This window comes from Ptiloglossa arizonensis, chromosome 3 (assembly GCF_051014685.1).
Source record: "Ptiloglossa arizonensis isolate GNS036 chromosome 3, iyPtiAriz1_principal, whole genome shotgun sequence".
NCBI lineage: Eukaryota > Metazoa > Arthropoda > Insecta > Hymenoptera > Colletidae > Ptiloglossa > Ptiloglossa arizonensis.
Genome location: NC_135050.1, coordinates 8,614,972 through 8,627,660, shown reverse-complemented (window position 1 = coordinate 8,627,660; position 12,689 = coordinate 8,614,972). Strand labels below are relative to the sequence as shown.

Sequence of the window (12,689 nt, the reverse complement as noted above, 5' to 3'; positions counted from 1 at the left end):
CGTGATTTGTGTTTCAGTGAAGAGGGAGACGATTTGTTATAAAACAAAAAAATGAATGGAAGATGCAAACTGAACTCTGTTCGTACGAGAACTCGTTTGCGAGAAAATCGAATTTAATAATTCATGGAACGTACCCTATGAATTTCAAAATCGATTTTTTCCATAAGCACACTATTTACGAAAATGTGTAATCTCTCGTTCTTATTTTATATTTTCACGAATTATACAACCTTGAATATTTATTTACATATATTGAAAATTTCTTTAACGAGACTGGTTTAAAATAATTTAAAGCTCATAAAAAAATTATATCAAACACTACGAAACAAATTGTTATCATAAAATATAAAATTATAAAATTTTGTTTAACTCGTTACATGTTACGAGCACTTATAAGTTGCTTAACACTATATACTATGTGCGTGAAACGCTCAGTAACGTCCGGCGAATATATTTAACAATTGTAAGTACAGAATTACCACAGACGGTACGTGCCCGGTTTCCAAATTCTGGTACGGAGATAGTTAATTAACACTAGAAAGTTTCTCTAGAAAATTTTAAACATTTTTTAAGTACCATTCTCTCTTTCAGGTTACCTTATTATTTCTGATCGCGTTAAGTTTAATTTAACAAGAAATGAAAGTGTAACATTCAAGTTAAGCTGAGTTTCAGGCGTTTGAGAAAACTCATTTGAATACATTATATTAAACGAAGGAAATGATCATTTGAAGTTTACGTGGCCTAAAAGTACTTCGAAACTAATTTCATCAAATTAGCAAGATAGCAATTGCACGTTATACCGTGAAAGAGCTGCCAACGATGTTTGCTGCTCACAATTTCTTTAAAATTTCTTTAAAGATTGTTACATAGGTATCGATTTATAAAATTAAACAAAAATGGTAATATCAGCGATACATAAATAATTTTTATGCAAGTATTGTAATTTTTATGCAATTTTTATAGCGTTACTTGAAAAAGAGAAAAAACAATGAGAAAATGAATTGAATTCGTTCGAAGATTAAGAGTAACTTCCTCTTTCAAGTGACGAAATCGTAACCATCGATTCACTTGTAAGCGGGGTGGGTAAAGATTACCTTCTCCAATCGGAATCAACGAGATTCGTTTCTTTTCGTTACATTTCGTTACTTCATTCTTTTGCTTTATCTAAACTCGAGACATTGTCACTTGAAAACGATCTTGTGGAGATTTCAATGATACTCGATATCAGAATTATATCGATACTAAAAGAAACGTTAACAAGTACATCTTCCTGATACCAAAGACACCTTAATTAAAAATCTCTTCGATGTCTTGAAACAATGTTCAGTAATTCGAAACTATTTGTATTAACAAATGCTAACAAATACATCTTCCTGATACCAAAGACACCTTAATTAAAAATCTCTTCGATGTCTTGAAACAATGTTCAGTGATTCGTACGTATTTGTATTAACAAGTATATTATCGGATCGATCCCATCGCTGCTCTACGTTTGAAACGCTGTCTCCAAAAAGTAGTCGAAAGTCGAGAGTGAAAAGTAGGTTCTCCCTTTGAATAGAATTTCGATGGGCCAGCTTCCAGTGCTCGTGCACTATCGATATTGCGGGTTGCATCCCGAAATTTTTAAAGGTTCGGTAACACGGCGGAGTGGTTGGGGGTTGTGCAGAGCCCGATCGATACCATCTCACGGAAAAAGAAGCCACACCGTGCTGCTACGATTTCAAGTGGTTTGTACAGGACTCGACATACGAATACACTCGTGCACGACATTCGAGGCTTGTTTCGAAATATTGCATCGTGCGTGATATCGTTTTCCCTTCACACGTTTGCAACAGTGCTTTCTTCTCAATTTCCGACATTAAATTTCGAACTGCGACCGATTGTACGCGAATCGGTGCTGATCGATGTTTTCTCATCACCGAGGAAACAATATCTCAAGAGATAGCTTTCTTTGACGAAAATGGATGTCATTAAATGGGACGCGATCTTTCGCGATATCCTCTATCGTTGTACTTGAACTTCCGAATTGTATTATTGCGTGTAATATTTTTTCGAGAAGCGATCATTATATTCAACGATTTCGATCTATTTTTAATTTGTAAAATGTATTCGTGGATCGACGACTTACTCTCTATTTACGAAAAAAAATTGAATGTTTACACAATTTATAGGATTCAAAGCATAAGATTTAATCGTCCTACAAAATATAGTCTTTATATTTCATAAATTAATTACTAATGGACAGTATACCGAAATTAAAGTTTGTTTATTCAAAATGATAGGTATAAGGAAATATAAATGTATAACCTAATGGCAGAGTTAAGAAGTGTTCCTTTTACGTCATAATACTTTACAGTTCTCTTCATTTCCCAACAATATACCTAGTAGGCTCATTTCGCGTTACCCCTTCTCCTTCGAAACAAGCTTCTTTTTAAATCACCCGCGGTTAAGCCACTAAATGGTGTTACTGTGGCGGCGCAATGTAAATGCGCAGAAGGATTCATTCTCGTAACGCAATGGTGCGTATTTAACGAATAACTTGTTGAATTGATTACCTATTATAAACTTTCGACATCGTTCGTTAAATATTTAGTATTTACTATCGACAAAGCAGTATTATCTCGTAGCGATTTATGCCACACGTAGTATATAGATGTGAGTTGTGTCTAGGTTAACCGTCTCGGAAGGTTCAATCTGCTGTATCATGCGATCAGAAGCAAAGTGGTTCTGCGCAGCTATGTACGTTGCACAGCTATAGTAATGCCATCTAGCATTTAAATCGCGCGACAATTAGATACAGACATGAAAGAGAAAAGGTTGTGGATAGAGTACCATATTCCCTTCAAATGACATAAATCCGGGACACGACACTGTCATTCGAAATTAATTCCTTACTCGTTGTGTATCGTTATTCGTTAAACTAATTAAAAACGTGAGAAATATTTCATTGAATTCTTTTACAATAAAAAAGGAGCGAACCTTTTTTCTTATCAAAGATCCTATTTAGATTGGTTAGAGTAGGATTCTATAAATGTTCGGTGATTTTTAAAAATCGCAATTGAGGGGGTTTACGACAGAAACGACATTAATCCAAAAATGAAAATTTTTAGGAAAAAGTAAAAACTAACTTTCGTAGCTGAATACCTCGGAAGCTACCAACTTTAGTAGATGAATATTAACTCTAAGATAGATCTACCTTAATACTTTTATTTTTAGAATTTATCGCTCTGTTAAATTTTGTCGTAAGAAATTGAATATTTCGTTAAAAAATAAACGAAGTAAACCATTAAATATATTTTACCATTGAAAATTTAACGCAATATAACGTTCACCATGGAGTCCGTTTGAAACCAATGATCATTCCACGGGGTAGATATAACCTTAAATTCTCAAGAAGCATTATTATCTCAATTTTCGATTCGTTCCTCGAGAGTTATTTTCGTTACGAATCCCTAAATTCTCAACGAATAATTAGTCTCGATTACGCAAATAAATTATTTAAATAATCAGTGTCACCCCTTTACGAAGGAATCGAACAAATACCTCCAACCCACTCATTTTCGTTCAATCGTCCCTCGATTCATCAAGAAAGAGTCTTCATCGGGAATCCTCTTCGAATGTAAACACGATCGGCGAAATTTTCAGACATTCGTGTCACGTGAAATGCCTTCGTGCGTCATGAATGATTTTCTGTTGCACGCATACCAACAACGTTTAAGCACAATTTACCGCTGCCAGTATACTGATGATCCGCCGGAAATGTCCAACCAATTCTGACAAATGTATTCTGCTCGGTTATCACGGAATACGAGAGTACCGCTACATACCAGCTCTGGCGATCCCTTTGTTTATCGAATTTTCATTTGACAACGCTATTGTTCCCCGTGTTCTCCGTTTCAACATTCGAGCTTCCGTTTTTCTGGCCCGCGTTCTGCTAGAACGATGTAGTTTTCACAGACAAGGGAACTGGGTGCATTTCGAACATTTGAGGCAATCGTTTAAAGCTTGATTCGTCAGTACCTGGCCGTTCAAGCGTATATTGGTTCGATAAAACGTTTTAAGCTGTGTTTTTAACGGTGCTCCTTATTCCTCGTGACGAACGAAACGATTTCGTTCTTAATTCTCGATAGAGGCTCGCTTCGATGTTAATGGAAGCGATCGCTCGTTTCGAATCGCGAAACGACACTGCGGGCCATTTTCGGTTTCAAAGCAACGGGTTGTTTCGAATTACCGATAGAAATGGTGGACTATTTTCAACGATGGTAGAGACCATTTCTGATTTTCATTTGGGTCAATGGGATATTTTCCGTTCGCCACGGGAACGGTGGCTAATTTTTAATCGTTAGCAGCGATCTCGTGTATTATGATTTTCAATTTGGGACGAAATTTGCGATTCATTTTCGAAAAGATCGATAGACCGGTTTGAATACTTAAAATACAGTTTTTCAAATTTCAAGAGAATCAATTAACGATAGATACGATGACTCCATTTTCCATTTGTAACGTGGATAGTAAATGCTTTTAATCTTCAGTATCGACTCGGTTGACATTTTTGAATGCATCGCACAACGAACCATTTTTAATATGTAATTGGAACAGTAGTCTTTTTCTATTCTCAAAGGAATTAATGAACTTCAATTTTTTATCGAAGTAATTGGATATATTTTTATCTTCGATAGAATTAAATATTGTAATAGACCGATTCGATAGAATTAAATATCAAATTAAATATTTTCAGTAATTAAATTAGTCGTTTGCAATGTTCGAAAATGTTTATGGGCTATTGTTTAAGTGTTGAGACAATTTTTATGTTTTAAGAAAGTAGACGTACAATTATTATTCGTAAAAATGGTCCTACCGTATACCACACGATATGAATTATTTTCTTTCGCAAATGGATAAATAGTTTTCAACATTTTCGAGAAAGTTATTGACACCTCGAACGAATTAAACAACTTGAAGGAAAGATTGAAATATAACAATTCTCACCCAAACGAGCATCATTTCTTCCCCCATTTTTCTACAAAACGATATAATAAAACAACCTAATCAAAGTTCCATGAAACAAATATCCTCTGACGAAGTACCAGAAAATACACCATGATGGTATCAATTGTCTTCCAAATCAACTGGATTTCATTCGATCGAGACGAGAGACGAGGGGTACAACTTTCCCGATCGTGAGAGAAATGACCGATTAAGGTAACGAGAAACTCAAATAGAATTAAAGAAACTTTATTCGATCAGGAGTCCTACGGTTCGAATTACACGTGTTGCTTGCCTGTTTCTCCTCTTCGATGCGAGGATTACCGTTCCCGGAGGAGTTGCCCAGCATGAACTCTGCTCATTCCTTCTGGACATGTGAATTTCAGCTCTGACAAACAGAGTGGACCAGATGGTCTCTCGTAAAAGTTTTCTCATTTTACGGAAAAATACAAATGTGCTATTAGTGGATTCTCTAAATTTGTTTCTCAAACTTGTTAGCTACTCCCATAACGCACCCTCTCTTTTCAGTTATCAAGAGAACTAATTTCGAGTGAAAATTGAATCGAATAAAAATTCGAAACGTGGCGTTCTAGAGACAAAATTAGTTCCAAACGTGAAACCAACGTGCAGAGAAAGACTGTTTTAGCCGATCATTTGGAAAGCAGGAAAAAATAAAGAAATATTTTTCTTTGAACTTTTTATCAACGTATGTGAAAATGATAAAAAATTTATCTGAAAAGCTTCATATTTCTAATAATGTTTAAAATAGGATGAAACGAGTGAAAATTTGGAAGTTATTTTATTCAGTTACGTTAGATTAAATATAATGTACAATTTTAAACATTTTTGGTTGCTTTGTAAACTTACGAAGTTTCGTAAAAATTGTTGTCAAATAGTTTACGAATATATCTCAGGAGTAACGAAAAGTCCTGTTCTAATATTTGTTGTTAGTTATTTGCTTCGAGAAATAGTTTTAACGACGTCAATGTTTCGGTAAATTTTCCACGATAAATATATTGTAGACTTTTAGAGCAGAGTGTCTTGCTCAGTTCCGAGTATCGATTTCGATTGCCTTAAACCCCGTGCAACGCGGACATTGGTGGATTTGTAACAGGTCATCTTAGTATCTAGAAGCCGGGTCACAAGGTTAATCCCATCGATAACCAACCTGGAGGTAACGGGCCGTGTAAGTGGTACGAACGAATTTTACCTTCGTGATACTATAGGGGTTCGATAATTCCATCGAACCTAAAATCTTGGTTTTCAGATTGAGTATATTATGATAATAATAAAAATAGTGTAACTTTCGTTAAATAAGGCCCAATTCTGACTACGCTACTGGTGACAATACTTTATGATGTCGATGACGTTACTGATCAATCTGAACACGTTTGGAAAGTAATAAAGATTCTGATTATAACTAACAAAATCGTAGAGTGTACAAAAAAAGCAACGGGTTTGGTTTTTGTGTATAAAAGAATTTTAATTTTCAAAAGAAAATTTGTAAAATTTGTCCGACTTTTTTCAAATTTGAAAAATTTATTTCAGATTGTTTTTCCATTTCAAAGTCAATGTATTTGAAATATATGTAGAAGCTTTCTTTTTAAAGAAGGATTCGTTTTGGTTATCTTGTAAGAAATTAAAGTATGAAATATACAAAAAGTAAATAGAAACAGTGAAAAATATTAATTGGTTGATTTACCAAATAACGAAAGAAACGAGGAATATGAATAGGAATATGAATTTTCTCGGTATAACTCGTTGTCATTGTTTATAATGGTCGATTTGGGATATCTCCTTGCAAAAATTGAAATTAAATCGTGTTACAGATAACTCGCAAGAAAGGCATCGTGATTTCCAGATCGAAAACAATAAGTTTTAAGAAATTTGTTTCCTCTTTTAATACTACACGCATTTAAGAAGAAACATTTCTTCTACTATATACAAGAACGAAGAACAATCATCCATTGTTAACATTTTCTTCATAACCCAGATCAAATCCAGGGTCCCTTTGTCAACGAATACATCATTTGGTGGAGAACCGAGTAAAAGAACAAAAATTTATGTTGTCTTGTCATGGTTGCTTGAACCGAATGCGAGAAAAACTTTCGAGAGTACCACGAATACAAGTAAAAGAAACCTCGGTTGGTTTCCCAGATCGTGAACGATATTGTTCACGTGATTCGTAACTTCGAAGGAAAACATCCATTTCCCTGGCGTTTTCAGCTGTCTCATCGAATCGACGGAGGTCATCGCGGTGCTTTCTCGTTTACTTCCCTCTAACTATCTACCCCGGCCCATACAACTTGTCTCCTATGGGGATTTTTTTTCCTCCGCAAGACTTTATTTCAAGTTTCAGATCACGTACCATCATTTTCGATCCGAAAAAGTCGAACGAAATATTACGCGGAGTTACATCCTTTTAGGAAGAGTACTATAACTGGAATAAAATAAACTGGCCGTCTAAAGTCACCGAAGCCAGCCAAACATGACTTTTGCTACATCTGTCTGTTTGGAAAACAGAGCACATGTATCTCTTTTGACGAAGAGAAAATAAATATAGTGATGGAAGTAGCCACGGCGTAATACAATCTATCGAGATGGTAATTATTATATTATGGTTAAACGATCAATTTTAATAATATAATATTTTAACCGTACGACCATTTAATCGTATTAATCATCATATATGTATACTTATTATATAGTGTGTATTTAAGTAGAAAAATTCCTTACTAATGGCCCTTACCTTAGTAACGATACTAGAAATAATGGTATGGTGATCTTGAACAGTCAACTGATTGCACCCCAAAACCCATTTGTCCACTGTACAATTCGAGCCTCGTTCTTTCAAGGTAGAAACAAATCGAAATGTGTGTGTTCTTTCCAAGGACACTGTATATCAATTTTCCGAGATTTTTTATCACAATTACTATTACGAACGACTAGCCATTACTTATGCCATTGTTACAATGTTAGTCAAATGAAAAAGTAACGCAGAGGAAAAGTATACAATAAAATTTACGCGGGTAATTATTTAAGATCCCCGAGAGGACGATACACTTGAATCTAAAACATCTGTTTTATCAGTGATGATTTATTACATAATCTATCTGTCGTAGTGCACGCTTTTATGATAAAATCGATCTCAAAAGTGAAGATATCCCATCATCGGAACACTTATCCTGTAAACAGCACACAAATCACGAAACCTTCCACTGTTCTAAATTTGTCGAGGTTCGGATAGTTGAGATCAATAAGCGAGGTCTCAATCCTCTTCAACTAATGTTCGATGTCTTTCTCAATCACGAAATAATTCTCCGTAAACAGCTTTCCAGTGAAGAAACTTTTCACTGTCCCAGCCAACTCTAAATCGTCGAACGTTCAGACAGTTAGAATCGGTAATTAAGATCTCGAAGATCGTACGAGAATATTTCTCTTTTGTTGGTCTTCCGTCCCGATCTTGAAATAATACCCTTCGAACAGCGTTCGAGCCAAGAAAGTTTCTATTGTCCCAGCCGATCAAACTCTTCGAATTAAGATCAGTAATTAAGATCCCAGAGTCCTCGTTCAAAAAATATTTGCTCTTTGTAGATGTGCGCTGTAGGTGAAAATGTTCATGGCAAGCGAGCAAACGAGCGAGCGTTTCACTCGGGGAATTCGCCTGCCTTTTGGAGCTTCGGAAACAAAAGCTCCGGACAGAATTATTTCTTCGAATGAAGGGGAGTCGCGGGGGCGGGCGTGAACGAAGAAAGACGCGGAGAAAGGATGAGAACGCTCAAAGAACGTTCCTGTGGAATGGGGTCGACAGGAAAATGTCGCGATTCCGCACTCACCGAGGTGTCAGACCGTATACGTTTCGCTTTATTAACTCGTCCGTTCCTCACTTTCCCCGTTTTTCCCGACACTTTCCGTCGAAGCAACAAAATGAAGATAGTCGAAGCCGGGGGCCCAGTTTTTTTTAATTCAGAATCGATTTATAATCCGCAGTAACCTTCCTCGATGGATTGAAAAGAAAGTTAGGTATTTCTATGATCGACTTTACTGATGTGGTTTCATAAAGCGAGATCTGTTTTATCCGTATTTCTATGAAATATTTATCATAATAATGGAACGATTTACGTAAAACTGGTTGCTCGCATTTTTTTTTTCTTTTTTTTTTAATCTCCTTGAGAGTGAAACTTTTCCAAATTGTTAAGAAACATTTGCCGAGTAAAATTCTCGCGGATGTTGATGTTACAAAATTTGCAAATGTAGATCAGTTTCGGTACAGTTCTACTCCATTGGGAAATAACTTTTGCATATTCGTGTCAGCAAGCTAATCTTTACAATTTCAAGTAATAAATCTACAATATTTTAGTTGCAAAATTGATTCTATAAAGCGGTTCACAATTGATATTGAAAAATTTGTAAATAAATCTTACTTATACCACTTCACTGCAGTGAAAATTTACTCTCTTCTTCTTATATTGATGATTTTATAGTGAAATTAAAAAATGATGTTTCTATTACTATAAAATTTAGAAGTGTATTTAACTTCGTTAAGAAGATACTTTTATCTCTTCGAATCTGTAATGTTAACTAAATTTCTGAAATAAATTCGTTTCCCTTTAATTTCTTTATCTTAAGAGTCTTTTGATTATTGACAAGATTATATTAAGTAGAATGCATTTAATTCACTGGTTTCATTATATAAAAATTATTCAGAAATTTTGTTCGCACCGTTAAATTTTTATGCCACTATTTTCGTTCAAATTTAATTCAATTAAAAGGGTGGATGTTAAATTACGAGGTAAAACCTCGTCATCATGTTTCCATACAAAATTCAATAAAATGAACGAGCAAACATTGACTGCGAATCTGACATTTTAATTCTGAATGTTTTTAGTAAAATAAAAATTAATTAAGGAAGCAAGTTTTAATTTTCAGCTGTAAAACTGAATAAGGATTAATTCAAAAATGTCACGATATTATTTAAATTCAAGTTACTAAAATTTTGGAAAATTTGTTCCGTTATATACGGGGGAGCCTTTTAGAACAGAATCGATAAAAAGACGACGAAAATCCGACAATTTAAAGGGATTGGAAAAGTTCTTGAAAGCACTTTTGTAGAACCTCATTGGGTGTCACGGAGAAGAAGTTATTTAATGAGCAAACCTTCTTTTTTGTGGGTTATAAAGGAACTCGATGCATCTGTCGAATGTACATTGAATTCACGATGAAAATCTTACTTTGAAATCAAATAACGAACGATATCAATCACACTCGACAATTACGAGTATTTTTTCTTTGAACCTTACTTTTGTAATATTATAATTTGCCTTCATAAATCAAATATTTTCCAAATGGATTTAAACATCTTAATCATAATTTTGTTCACGTCATTTTCTACGTAGAATCAAACGTTATTTGCCATAATTCTAACTTTTAAATATTTATCTTTCTTTTCGAAGATAAAATTTACAAACAAAAATTTAGGATTCCGTGAAATATTTCAGTAGCATTTTTTGTTGCTTTTACATTCGTTATCTGGCAATCGATACGTTAATCGTGTATATAATCTTAGCTATAGTTTTAGTTAAAATTGGACGGGTAAGGGTCAAACTTTTCCCTACATAGAAATTGAACCGTTGCCTATAACTAATACTCCAATCGTCTGGAAACTTTTTCTTTCTGCAGACTTTCGCGTCATCGATATCAATACTTTTAATGTGACGTAAGCCATAGCACAATATTCTGAGGGAAAAGACTCTCTCCTTTTGCTGTCATATTGTGTTAATATTAGTATTTATTCATATTTAATGATTAAATTAAACGTAGTCGTATGAGGTTTCTTGTACTTTTCTCCTTAATTTACAATATTTTGAATATACAATGATAAACTTCATTTTCTACCGATGTTAGTCTTGTACAAGAAGCATATTTCTTCTTCAGCGATGTCACGCATTAAACGCAACGCTCATAAACACACTATGCAAGTATCATTGACTTACGCTATAATATACCTGGAGGAAGTTCCTATTATGATTTTATATTAAAAAAAAAAAAATAATGTTACTCGAATAATATTAAAATAATAAAACATTTTCACCGGTCGAACAACTCGATGAAAAGTCCAGACTGTATTACCTACGAGTCGCTTTACGTAAACTTCAACTTTCTTGAACATTCGCACACACAAACTGAAACTTCTAAGTTCCGGTTAGAATACATTCGAAGAAAACTGACAATGACGACGCGTCAGCATACGAGGGAAAGTTACGAGTCCCGTCTCTTATCACAAACAATATTTCTGTCTCCGTGGACGTTTCTCGAATTTACGAGAAACCTGAAACAATAAAACGAGCGGTACAAGGAGCCGAGAGTTTTAAATTGCCCTCGCCTAGGAGAGTCCTTTGGCTTTGACATGTGACCCCCTTTACTCGAGTCACGTGGTAGGGAGACGCGCTTGGGGGGGGGGGGCGTGGAGAAGGGCTCTTTACGTCGCGTCGAGAAAAAAACGATGCGAGGGAAATGTCGGCAATACCATAGAAAAAGTTGCTACTTGGATTGGAAGGGGGGAGAGAGGGGGGCGATAGGAAGATCTGGAGGGCTTGGATCCTCGAATCACGAAGCCTGATCGGTGTTCGCGCGAAAGAAGCTCCGACAAATCTATTCTCCCCGCGACAATGGAAACAATTTTCGAGGTTATGTGGGTCAATCGCGGTCGATTGTTTCCCTTCGAATTCAGCTGCATGAATGGAGATTAATACCGCAACAGAGGAAGTCGTTCCAAGTTCCCCGCGATATACTTCGGAGTTGGATCACTTAGTATTTTGGCAATCATCTGCCAGCTGTTACATCGATTTCAAATCGAGCCAATACATCGGGGTTCAAAGACTGTTGGCTGGTATTCAGGGAGCGCTGTTAAGAATTTAGCGGTACTGGCCTGGATCCTTTGGGCTGTTGTGCCTCGGGCGAATGAAAAAAAAAGAGGGCGGAAAAAGTTTTGAGGAAACGAGTTCGGTATTCATCGATTTTTTAATCGAAACTTCGTCTTGTTAATGTCGCGGAAGAAACGATTATGTCACGAGTAAGGGATTACGGAAACTTGTTTCGAATTAGAAAATCTAAATAAGCATAGGGTTCATCGTGTACGTGTACCATCGGTTGCTTTTAGTAACACGAGAATATTTTAATAAATTTTGAAAAGTTAAATTGGTAATAATTAAATGACAAAATATTGAGATAAATTCTTATTTTTCATCCCGTTAAAGAAGTACTTTTACTTCAAATGTAGATTCGATTTTTAAAAACAAATCGGTATTGTAATTTTCATTTCCATAATGCACATATCAATAGTAACTTTTTCAAATGAGTATTAATCGCTCTGTATTTGTAACTTAAAAGATATGGATTTTTTCCTTACTGGAGTAATCCCTTTCTTCTGCTTCATTAAATGTACTTTTGTCACAGTTCTAGATTGTAAAACCTTCCACTGCAAAGGTCTATTAATTTCTCCTTCTTCGAGCTGATACATTAAAGAACCATTGAATAAAAGAATGATCACGAACCAGAGTAGTCATTTGTATCAAAAATATTCCTTCTTCTTTTTGAGCAAATTTGTCACGTTAACAATTTATAATAGAAGTTTCTACTGCAATTACTTATCTCCTACTATTACACTCCTGAATGTTCATGAATCATAGCACTTGTTTATGTCA

At 35.1% G+C, this 12,689-nt stretch overlaps 1 protein-coding gene across 1 annotated transcript in view; it reads left to right on the top strand.

Annotated features, from left to right (window-relative positions):
- The window catches only part of LOC143144574 (octopamine receptor beta-1R), a 74,654-nt gene that overhangs the window by 60,698 nt on the left and 1,267 nt on the right, over window positions 1-12,689 (top strand). The gene's annotated exons all lie outside the window — the stretch shown is intronic.